Here is an 11,254-nt window from a genome sequence, read left to right as displayed (position 1 = left end):
GGTAAACCGTTTGGAAGCAGTTTAACTGTTATTCGATTCAAGGCTGATTCACAACAAAATTGCAACCTATTTCAATGCACAAATTGTATTTTTACCACACAAAGGTTTCAGAAAAGACCCAGCAAACATTGTAACTCTGCCCAACGTAGTGTGACAGTTGGTAAAATAGTGCTCCTCTGTTGACCCAACGTATCTTGCACCATTTGTCGCAGTTGGGCCAACTTATTTTAAAAACATTGGCAAGAACGACTTCCTAATTCTAATTTTTTTTGCATTTTTATTGTCCCATTACAATTTTAAAAGGAATACCAAGAAGCAAACTTAAACAATTCTTCGAAGGTATCTTCAATTAAAATATTTCAAAAGTTGGCAAAGTTGGCAAAACAACACTACCCTCAGCCAACCCAAACAACCGTCAGCCAACGTTGGGCCAAGGAAAATTGTTTACTGGGGATGCACAAAGACGAAACATACTTCGATGAAAGTGAAAGGAAAGATCAACAAAAGCATCTTTTTGCAGTATGCAAACTACTGCACGCACGCTTCGTGAAAGGTGATAAAGATTTATTTTGTGTTCTTGGAATGGTAATCGATAAAAATTCATACAAAAAAAATCCATGCAGAAAACATCCATACGGAAAATATCCCGACGGGAAAACACCCACTCAAAAAATATCCATTCAGAAAATATCCTCCAAATACTGTCGGCCAACTATCAAAGTGAGGTGAATATTTCTCGAGTGAGGGGATATTTTCGGAGTAGTTATTTTCCAGTCGGGATATTTTTGTACAAATTTTTTCCATGTGGAGTTTTACTTAGATTTGCTTGAAATCATAGTATAACGTGCTATTTTAAAGTTCACACAATTTGCACATTGTATTCGCAATCGTATAGCCTGCCTGAAACTCTTCTAAGGTTTATTTTTTGTCAAGGAAGATTTTAAATTGATCACGACTGAAGAATAGGCTCTTTTTCATTAAATGTTAACTTCATGCCACTTATCAATTTCAAATGCACCTTTTCTTTTTGATGTGTGAAAAAGACATGGGCGTACTGGACAAGAAACAGGCCAGCAAACGGACATTTTTTGTTTATATCTTTGCATTAAAGTAGGCTACAGTTTTTGCATCAAAATTGTAGACAACAGATTCAGTTCAGTGATGCATGACTCTAGACCTAACGTTATGGTTACGTCACCGGTAGCAGCGCGGTATCAACCCTCCGAAATATTTCTACTTGAGTATTTCTACATGCATACTTTATGCATCACCGTCCATTACTGTTACTCTCATACTTCCAAGTACCGTATTGTGATACTCAAAGCGTCGAGTTAGCCAATTAGCCTGAGACAAATATCGTTACTGCGCGTTTATAAGAGAAACAAGATGTCCGTTTGGAACAAATAGTTGTGTTTGAAACAGTTCCGGTTTGGGGTGAATGGACGGTTGGATTATTGTGACAATTTTTTTAATAATCATTTTGTAATCGATTTTTTTTATGTGATGGCAGGAAAGTGCATGAAAATAATTTTACAAAACAAAACTCAAAACCAGCCAGGTAAAGCCAATTATTATCATTTTTAAATACAGTAATAATAACAACAATACAGTTCAAGTGATCGCATGTGTTATCACAACAGCATCGTTGAACAATTATGATATAAATGTAGGAGTGTTCGGATGCTGGCTGACGGTTCAAAAGAAGACGGTGAGACTGTGCAATCAATGAGATGGCGATTCTCTGCACGATTAACAAACTAACGCATGACAGAGTAAAGCTGAGATCGAAAGTTTGACAGCAAACCCAGAAAAGGATAAAATCATAGAAAAAGAAGATACAAAAATATGTTTTAAATTCAACAAGCAACCCAACAAACAAGCGTGTGAGATGACAAGTTTAAAGTGTTTGAATTGTTTTGTTTGTTTGTTTGTTTGTTTATCTTTATCCTGCATTGCGGGAAAGCGGACTTGAGCGCTATGCATCGGTGTACGCCTTCCGACGTACACCTGACCCACGCTGCAGCCGACTGCAATGTCTGTTTCCGGTTGTCTACTCTACTTATGACTTAAATTTGGTACTGCTCATTACTCGAAATCGATCACTGGGTAGAGGCAATTATCGTAAAGTTTCTTGCCCAGAGAAACAACAGCAAGTGCGGGTGGCTGGAGTCGAACATGCAGGCTCTCGACTGCGAGCCCAACGCGCTAACCGACTGCGAGCCCAACGCGCTAACCACTAGCACATCACCAAGAAGGTTTAAAGCCAACAGTTGCCGCAATGACCCCGGAAAGACACATTCGTAGAATAAACAGCTGCCCTCAACATCAATAAAACGACTGACTACAGAGTTATGCAAAAAATGAAATCAAGATATTGCTTAACTTCGATAATCGAGCTGATTTCTTTATTTTGTCGTGTCACTCTTTGATGATTGCTACAGACTGTTTGCTTTTATCACTGTTGTGACGCAGACGAGTCAAAACAGAAGCCATTACTTTATATTTGTCTCAGTGAAAGCAAATAAGCGTTGATGGAAACCCTACGAAAAGATTGTCAAATTCTTTTACTTTTGCGCATCAAGTGTTTTTGGCTGGTTTAGACAGTAAAACCTGTTGAAAAGTTAAACTCAAGTCTAAAAATACATTCTGGGTGATGATTTTAGGTGAATCACTCGCTTTTACAAATATTACGCAAAGCTCTTTGATAAGGTAAAGTGTACTTCCGAATCGTGCGCCATGATACGTCACTAGTGATGACGCATGACATTGTTAAACAAAACAAAACTTTTTAATCCAAGGAAACTCTTTCGCAATCACAAAAAAAAATTTCAAAAAATTAACTATCTAAAAACGGAGGTTAAATTTGTCCTTTCTTTTTTTGTAAAACAAATTGCGTTTAATGAAATAACTCGACATTTTTTAACATTTTTAAATAGAAACATTAAAACATTAAGTTTTTTCCTGACGAGGGCAGAAAGTTTTGCCGAAAATATTCGAATTTATGTAGTTATCTTTTATTTTATGCATTGTTTTAGAATTATGCAATTCAATCCTATCAAGTTGCGATCAATTATCTGTCTATGGTATTCAAAAATTATCTCTCTACTAAAGCTATATTAAAACAATGATTAACGACTTCAATAACAAATTAAAAAGCTGTGGAAACAAACAATTAGCCTTAACATTGCGAAATCTCATAATAAACCTTCATAACTACATAGCATTGATTTACGACCAAAAGGCATCAGAGCACCATGGTGTGATGTCAGGTTGGGAGAAAATGCATTTTTTTTAGAAGTGCACAAAGCACTAGCAACCTTTCCCCCAGAAACTTTTTGTTGTTATTCATGTATGCATGGAAGCCTTGTGCTCTTGTTTCGTTTAATAAATTTGAAAGTAATGACTTTTGAAAAAAATAATTAAGTGATACAACTTTGGGGTCAATTACACATTATCACCCATTAGGGCGCACCCGGAAACCAGTCGTCGTTTTTTCAAACATCTCTGCCCCTCATCAAATGCAACAGTTCGTGTTTGCGCGCTCCAGTGTTATGCTCCACTTGACGGTGAAAAGTTTTTGCTCTTACACAACTTAAAATTAATTTAACATAATTACTTATCTTACGCAAAATTCACATCATAAACATTGCGTCAGTGTGTGGCTATGGTCCTGCTGAGGTTAGGACATAGCCTATCTCTTTTTGTTTACAGTTTAACGAAATTCTTCTAACTTTTGCTATTGATGCTAAGTTTTAGTGTAGAAATTTAAGCATTTGTAAAAAAAGTACGTAGCCTAATTTTCAGTTTGAATAAAATTGGCACCTTTGATGCTCCCTAATGGCTTTACCATACACCTAAGTGACTCTGTTGGACATGCTTAGTGAAGATGAAATCAGGTGTTGTTTTACAAAAAAATAGACGACTATGTTTAAGTTGAATATCACTGGAGGAAAGTTTGTGTTTTCAAAGCTGTGGAAAACATTTTTTACTTCGCAACTCGTAACTTTTTACAAGAAGCAAGTTATTTTTATGAAATGAATGTGCAAAATTTAGTAAGACAGAAAACATCACTAATATTTGATGTAAATGCTTCATGCGCACTGCACTGTCTGCATTTTTACATTCACATCATGGAAAAATGTGCTATTACGTTGCAAAGTAAACAGTTTGCTGACCGCATAGTCTTAAGCAATGTGTCAAAAATAGCTCAATAATATTTGTGTTTCTGTTGTGGTTACGGTCATTGGACAACCCAACATGATTTTCACCACGTTTCTTAAACCTGAAATATTAACAATATGATTTGATTAAACAATTTTAACTTCTTTGTTTGGACGTAACTAACCTAACACCAAAGCAAAAATATGTTTAAAAAGGTTTGCGCAATTTTTACAGTAGGCCATCACTTTTTTGTTTACAGAAAGAGACTCCACGAGCACATGGTCACTCAACAGATAAGGTAACCAGGTAACCCAAAGCTCAGACACTGTCGTTTCATGAAAACTCCAGCAGAACAATAGCATGCGTAAAAATCAAATCATAAAATGTCGTATCAAAAAAGTAATGCACCTGTTGTGTTGTTTTTTTTTTAATTGCTTAGGCCAGCGTGGTCCAACTACAGGCCCGCGGGCCGCATGCGGCCCGCGGATAGAATTTTTGTGGCCCGCGAGCTTTCACAGTATTGATTTAATTTGTATTTATGTTACAGAAAGTAATTTCAATTAGAACAAGTATAGCATTGGGATAAAAAGTGTCAAAAATTTAATTCAAAGTTGTAGACAGAAGGACCTATACTGTTTCAACCTATCAGGTCTCGTCAGTACAACTGGGCTTCTTAAAGGCTGATATGTACCTAGTGTTCCAGACGTTTTTGTTTCCTTTAAATATTCCACAGTTTTCATGTTATGTATCTTTTAAATTGGAACCCTAATACTGCAACATTTCTTTGGTCTTCAGAAGGAAATACCATCATTTCTTCAAACAGAATAATCGGGTGAAACACAAATGTAGCCTGCCAAGCTCAGTTATGCGAACAAAAACTTCCTGTGCTATCTTGCTTTCCTTACAGACATGTCTTGACAATGCACTTGAATGTGTTAAACCTAAACTTGCAGGAGCGAAAGCAAATTATTTCACATTTAGTTGGGCACATTGAAGCTTTCCAGAGGAAACTGCGCATTTTTGTTATATGCTTGAAAAATAACGATCTTTCAGACTTTGGTTCTTTTGCATGCACTTGTGGTAGATGATTATGAAGTGGAATGCTCCCGTTTTGTGAAAGATATTAAAGGATTTATCTTGTGAATTTGAGAATAAATTTAAAGATTTTGAAAGATTAAAACCTAATCTCCATTTGTATAACAATCCTATGATTGTTAATGTTTAAACACAGCTACCAGAACTTCAGCTCGAACTCTGCGAGCTTTAGTGCAACCATGGCCACCTAAAAATACGGCCTGATTTGTCACATTTTGCAGAAATTTCAAGGTTTTTCTAACTTTGGGCGAACGTTTAGATAAATGTTTCTAAAAATTAGATTTCTACGCTTGCTTTACTCTTTTCCCTAGATGACACAATAGATTTTAACATCCTCGCATGCTGAAAAACAAAGAAAATTTGATTTCGAAGATTTTAGTCAGACTGTTAATTTTTCAATAACAGTCTGATTTTGCGTTTTTCAATTTACTTTTTCTCATTTGCTACTGCTTCCCCAAGACAACAAAAAAGTTTTATGTCATTAGGAAACACCCAAAAGTGAAATCATCTCAAAAAATGTCAGTCAAGCACTAGCAGTAGCTGTAATCAAAATCTGCAAAATGTGACAAATCAGGCCGCATCTACAGGTGGCCATGGTGCAACCAATTCTTGCTGTCAAGGAAAAATGAAACCTCAGAGTGCTTCTGGAAATTAGTCAGCAAGGATAGATTTCCCAAACTGAAAAATTTTGCTTTAAAACTGCACTCAATGTTTGGAAGCACATAGGCTACATGTGTGAGAGTACAATTTCTAGAATGAAGCAAGACAAGTCTAAAAACAGAAATCGAATGATAGACGAAACACTGGAAGATAGTCTCCGACTTGCTACCACTAACATTGAAATTGATGTAGAAACGATAGTATCAGAGAAACCTCGACCACAGGCATCTCACTGATCGAGATTTGCAATAAATTTCTATTTGCTATTGTTTAACAATTTTGATTACGCACTCACTATCATTTTATTGGAAATGGCCCGCAAATTGTCACGTTTTTGTAAAGTGGCCCGTAAGTCAAAAGTAGTTGGACCACGCTGGCTTAGGCTACAAAGGAACAGAAGTTCTCAACATGAGGAGCGGTAAAACATTTGTTAATCACCTTTGATTGATTTGTAAAACAATTTGCTAAAACGTGTGCACTGATCGGATACAAATCGAAATTAACTGGTCGACATGTACCTGTACACAACTTTGCAAAGATAAGATCAAAGGAAACGTCCGCAGACGTTGAATCAATGCAAAAATGGCGGATTTTGCTGTCTGGGCAGTTTCCTGGCAGTCAAACGTAACACGAATTGGCGGCGATTGACACCAAGGGTGTATTCCTAGCATTTTATTTGAGGGGGCTCATGGCTACCTAAAGATACGGCCTGATTTGTCATATTTTGCAGAAATTTCCAAATTTTGCTAACTTTAGGCGAATAAATATTTCTAAATTTTTACGCTTTCTTTACTGTTTTCCACAGATGACACAATAGGTTTTAACACTACCAGAACGACATGCACCAGCGGAGAAAAGCTAGCCTAGGGAGCGTTCTCGCTCGTCTCCTTCTCGCTGTCATTTTACAGACACTCACTTGAATGGTCTCCTGCAAAACAGAAGATTGATTTCATTAAAAATCTAGGGCTTTTGCGCAAGCTTAGAAATCGTTGCAATTAAAATTCATATAGAATGGAGTAAATAAGCATTGATTTCAATGGAATAAGATTAAGATTACATGAAAATTACTAGCGAAGCACAAAAAGTTGTGCCCAATGATTGCTTGATTGGTTTATCTTGTTGCGAGTATAATAACACAGAGGTTAAAAAAAGAAAGAAAGACAGTAGCCTACTTATCGAAACAAAATCACATTCACAAAGCAATATTAAATAAAATGAACTGTCCTGTAAAATGGATACCGGTAACCGGGGGCTGCGAAGTGACCTGAGAAGTAATCGAGTCAAGCAGCCACTCTCAGCTGTGTCGATAATAAAAAGTAGAAAATTGAACATGAAAAAATAATCATGATTATACAGTGCAGTATACCCGCAATGCTCATTGTGCGACCACGCAGAAAAAAGCGAACAGATTCTATATGGTACAAAGTTGATAAAAATGAAGCATAAGTTTAAAGTATAATTGCATGAAGGAAAACAACACGAGTCAAATAAAAGATTCTACTAAAACGTTGACAAATATGCATGTACAGTATAGTATAGTTGAACAAACAAATAATAAGAAATACATGTAATGCTATTAACATTAGTAATACGATAGCAGACGATTTAATAATGTTTTTTAAATGAATTGCTTAATTTTTCCTCATTTCCAACGGGATTGAGCTCCAAAACACCTTTATATTTGAAGCTATGTTGAGGTTTTGAAGATGTGTATGGAAGAATATAAAAATTATCCTTGTCAATTACATTTCTCGTACTGCGACTATGTCCACTTTTTGCCTTTTTTAAAGTAATTAGAGAAAGTGCAGGGTAGAGAATTGCCCACAACGAGCAAAGGGCATACTCGAGCATTCGCTTTCATCACATTGAAATAGCCACAATCAAATTTATAATTCCAGACTACGTGACTTTAAAAAACATTAAATCATCAAAACCATGCAGGATTGAGACATAGGCTAAGCACCTGACTATAAATTATTGCAAATAATAAACTTTGTAAACATATCTGTAGACAATGATTAACAGTTATTTTCTTTGATTCTTGATGGACTTCAACCACACAAAGGCCTTGCCTTTAAAAATAAAAATTAGTTCAATTTATCACAGAAGTTATGATGTCTGAATAATTTAGAGTTCAGTTCGTTGCAATAAATCATTAGCAGTGTTATTACGGTTGCTAACTTTTAATGCAAATGTTAGTTGATAAAAATAACTGCTTGATAAACAACTGATTGCCAATAAAAAACAACCTTTGCTCAAATGATGTGGTACCCTATTTGTTTGTGTAAAAGTTCAAAATTTATTAATTTTAAACTACGGTACCGCGCCGGATGAAAACCAAGGTTGATAACTACAACGCTGTACAGTACACTGTCCAGAATCGACAAGTCCTCGTTTATAGAAATTTTATGAACATAACATTCTAGACAGGCCAAGAGCTACCCAAACTTTTCAGTCCAGTTTTTTTCTTTAATGATTTTTTGAATATAAGTTTCCTTCCACCATCTTTTTCAAAGCAAAATTTGAGCATTTACAGTATCATGTATTTCATCTGTCCTGTTTAAATATATTTATCCTTTTGATAGATGGAATTTCGACAGGGGATAACTTACCCATTGTTGAAAATCCATGTGAAAAATCAAATGAATAAAGCTTGTTCAGGACTTGTTTGTACTGTGTAGTTTTTTGTTAAAAAATTATTTACACTTAAGATTTTTGATTTGGAAAAAAGTTTTAATAAAAGATTAAAAACAAAATGAATTTGCTGCTTCTTCTTGGCAGCGACATCATCCGGAATTAAGCGATTAAAAGTACAAAGCTATAGTGGAAACAAGTTCATTCCTGAAAATGTATTAACAGAAAAAAAATGAGCAAAAATATTAAAACTAGTGTTGTGCACGAAGTTGCGATGTTCCAATGTGCATGGCAATAAGATTCATGCAGCTTACTAAACCAATCCATACGTAAGCAATTAACTTCGAAGATTTTTTGAGAGATTTATTGGTATGTGTGAATTTGGTTAGCACTCCGTGCTATTCTTCCTCAATGTGTATGCCGAACATCGGCTTGCAATGAGCGGCCTAACATTCTGTTTAGAGGATAATTCGGCCCAGGTAACAATACGATGACCGAGCCTAAAAACAACAAATCTTAAAAAAAAAAACATACCCAATACGGTATTTCAAAGAAACACTTCAAGTTAAGTAGGCTGATATCATTGTGAAAAGATTTTTTTCTTCCAAATGCAGACGCTATTTCAAGACAGGATCTGATGCACACTCATCATGTCAACGCATCTGACCAGCACAGAGTCCTTCGAAAAAAAAAAGGTTTAAAACTTGTACTGTGTTCCAGCGTTGAAAAAACATTTATGATTTAACAAATTAGTTAATTTTCAGAACTTGACATGATTTTATTGGGTAGCTTCAATGCAGAAAACTTTTTATATTACTAATTTTTTGTGTCAGTAGGTCTCAATCTCCACACTTTATTGGCGTAAATAAATCTTGAAGTTAAATGAGAGGTTGTGTGTATCTGCAATTAAATGTCTTGTTAGCTCTGCGTTGGAATGTTGGTCATGTCAAAAAGAATAACGACTGCATTTTTATATTTCCTGACCCATTAAATTTCCAAAGTGTGTGCAAAGGTCGTGCTTTGGGCTACAAAAACCCATCAATGCATGCGTCTGCAGCGTACAATGCAGTGGCTGGGGATAGAACCAATTTCTTAGGCACAACCGCTTGGTTTACAAGGAGATCGAACCAAATTTCTTTAAAGTATCGGTCAGAGGATTTTACTTTGGTTCAAATGTTGGGGTTTAATAATTTCTGTTCAATTCATCTTTCATTGTCAGAAGACACAAAATAAACTAATTGCACCATGACAATAATGCAGAAATAAAACGTGCCAAAGCAAAAGGTAGCGTAAGTGCGTAACTACAAACGTTTTAACGAAAGAACAATTAAGGTCATAATCCGTAAACAAAAATAATAGACTACGTACCTTAATTTTAGTGCGGTCGCCAAATATAATATTCAAGACATTAATCAGTTTTAAGACTATTATGTCGTTCTTAAAAATTTTGGGTTTTGATTGATTGGATTTACTCGATTTGGATATGATTGTGAACCGTGATTTTTAGGCTTGTTCAGTCTTGCGTTGAGTTAAATGCGGCGCTTCACATGCTACAAGGTTTATCAATAATGAGTTGCACTAAAAAGACTGTTTCATATATGCGAGAAGGCGGAAAATCAGACCGAAAATCGAGAACGAAAAATTAGAAAGCGGAAAATCATAGATGTTGAAATCGATATCGCCGAGTGCTTGATGTATTTTTTCCTCGACGTTCTACTGTTGAACGAAAAAAACGTGTATTTGTTCCATATTTTGTTCTGCCTTCCGTGGATCACGCATGTAGTCTATACCTTTATAGACCATATCCATAGACCTTAATGAAATGCCATACCAGTAAGCCTAGTCTATCTACTGTACAGTAGGATAGGCTATGTTCGTCATTGTGATGGGCTCATTGAACTGGTAAAGCATGTGTCTGTCTTGCACTGCATGTCGTTTTCATTTGCAACCTTTTTATGAAAAATGTTGTGGTCGTGAAAGCTATTGACACAAAAGAGCGGGAACCAGAAAGAAAAAAAGTTGAAGACACCAAATTGGTTTTGCTCTTCTTAGAAAACAATTCAATCTTTTCCAAAGGCCTTATAATTTTTTTTATCATTAATTGTTGTCTATTTGTAGCGGTTGAAGTCCATCGAAAAGCTGTTTCGCGCCATCTTACATATACCTACTGGCTACTGTACATTTAGGTTGACTTCAGTTCCAAAACATTTTTGTGCACGTTTAAAACCTGTAAAAACCTTTTCTTTTTATCTTGTTCAGTAATTAGCTGGTATTTTGTGCACTGTAGTTAGTACCTGCAGTATTTCGTCCTGGCAGGTTTATGACAGAAGCCGCATCTAAGCCAGCCTCAAAGTCTGCGTTTGGGCTTTTTTTGCTTTAAAGCTGTGTCCTTTTTGACTTTTGCTTCTTCATATCAAGATAAAAAGGATGCCACAAAATCTATTACAATTGGTTGTGGGAATCAGGGACTTGGTGGGAATCTTTATCTTTGGAGAATGCTTCTTTGGAAGCTTAACTCTCACAGTTCTGTATGTTGTTGTTGCTGTCTGGTGAATTTATCCATCAACTTGATGCCGCTGAACAGTGAACAGTCTTTGAAATACATTGCTCAAGCGCGCACCCGAGAGTCGAACCAATTAGTTGGAATCTTCATTTAATTCGATGTAAGTTTAATGATTGGCAAAGTGACTATCATCTACTTTTA

The sequence above is a fragment of the Aplidium turbinatum genome, chromosome 7, assembly GCF_918807975.1.
Source record: "Aplidium turbinatum chromosome 7, kaAplTurb1.1, whole genome shotgun sequence".
Lineage (NCBI taxonomy): Eukaryota > Metazoa > Chordata > Ascidiacea > Aplousobranchia > Polyclinidae > Aplidium > Aplidium turbinatum.
The sequence above is the reverse complement of the archived record's forward strand: the minus strand, read 5'-3'. Positions refer to the sequence as shown.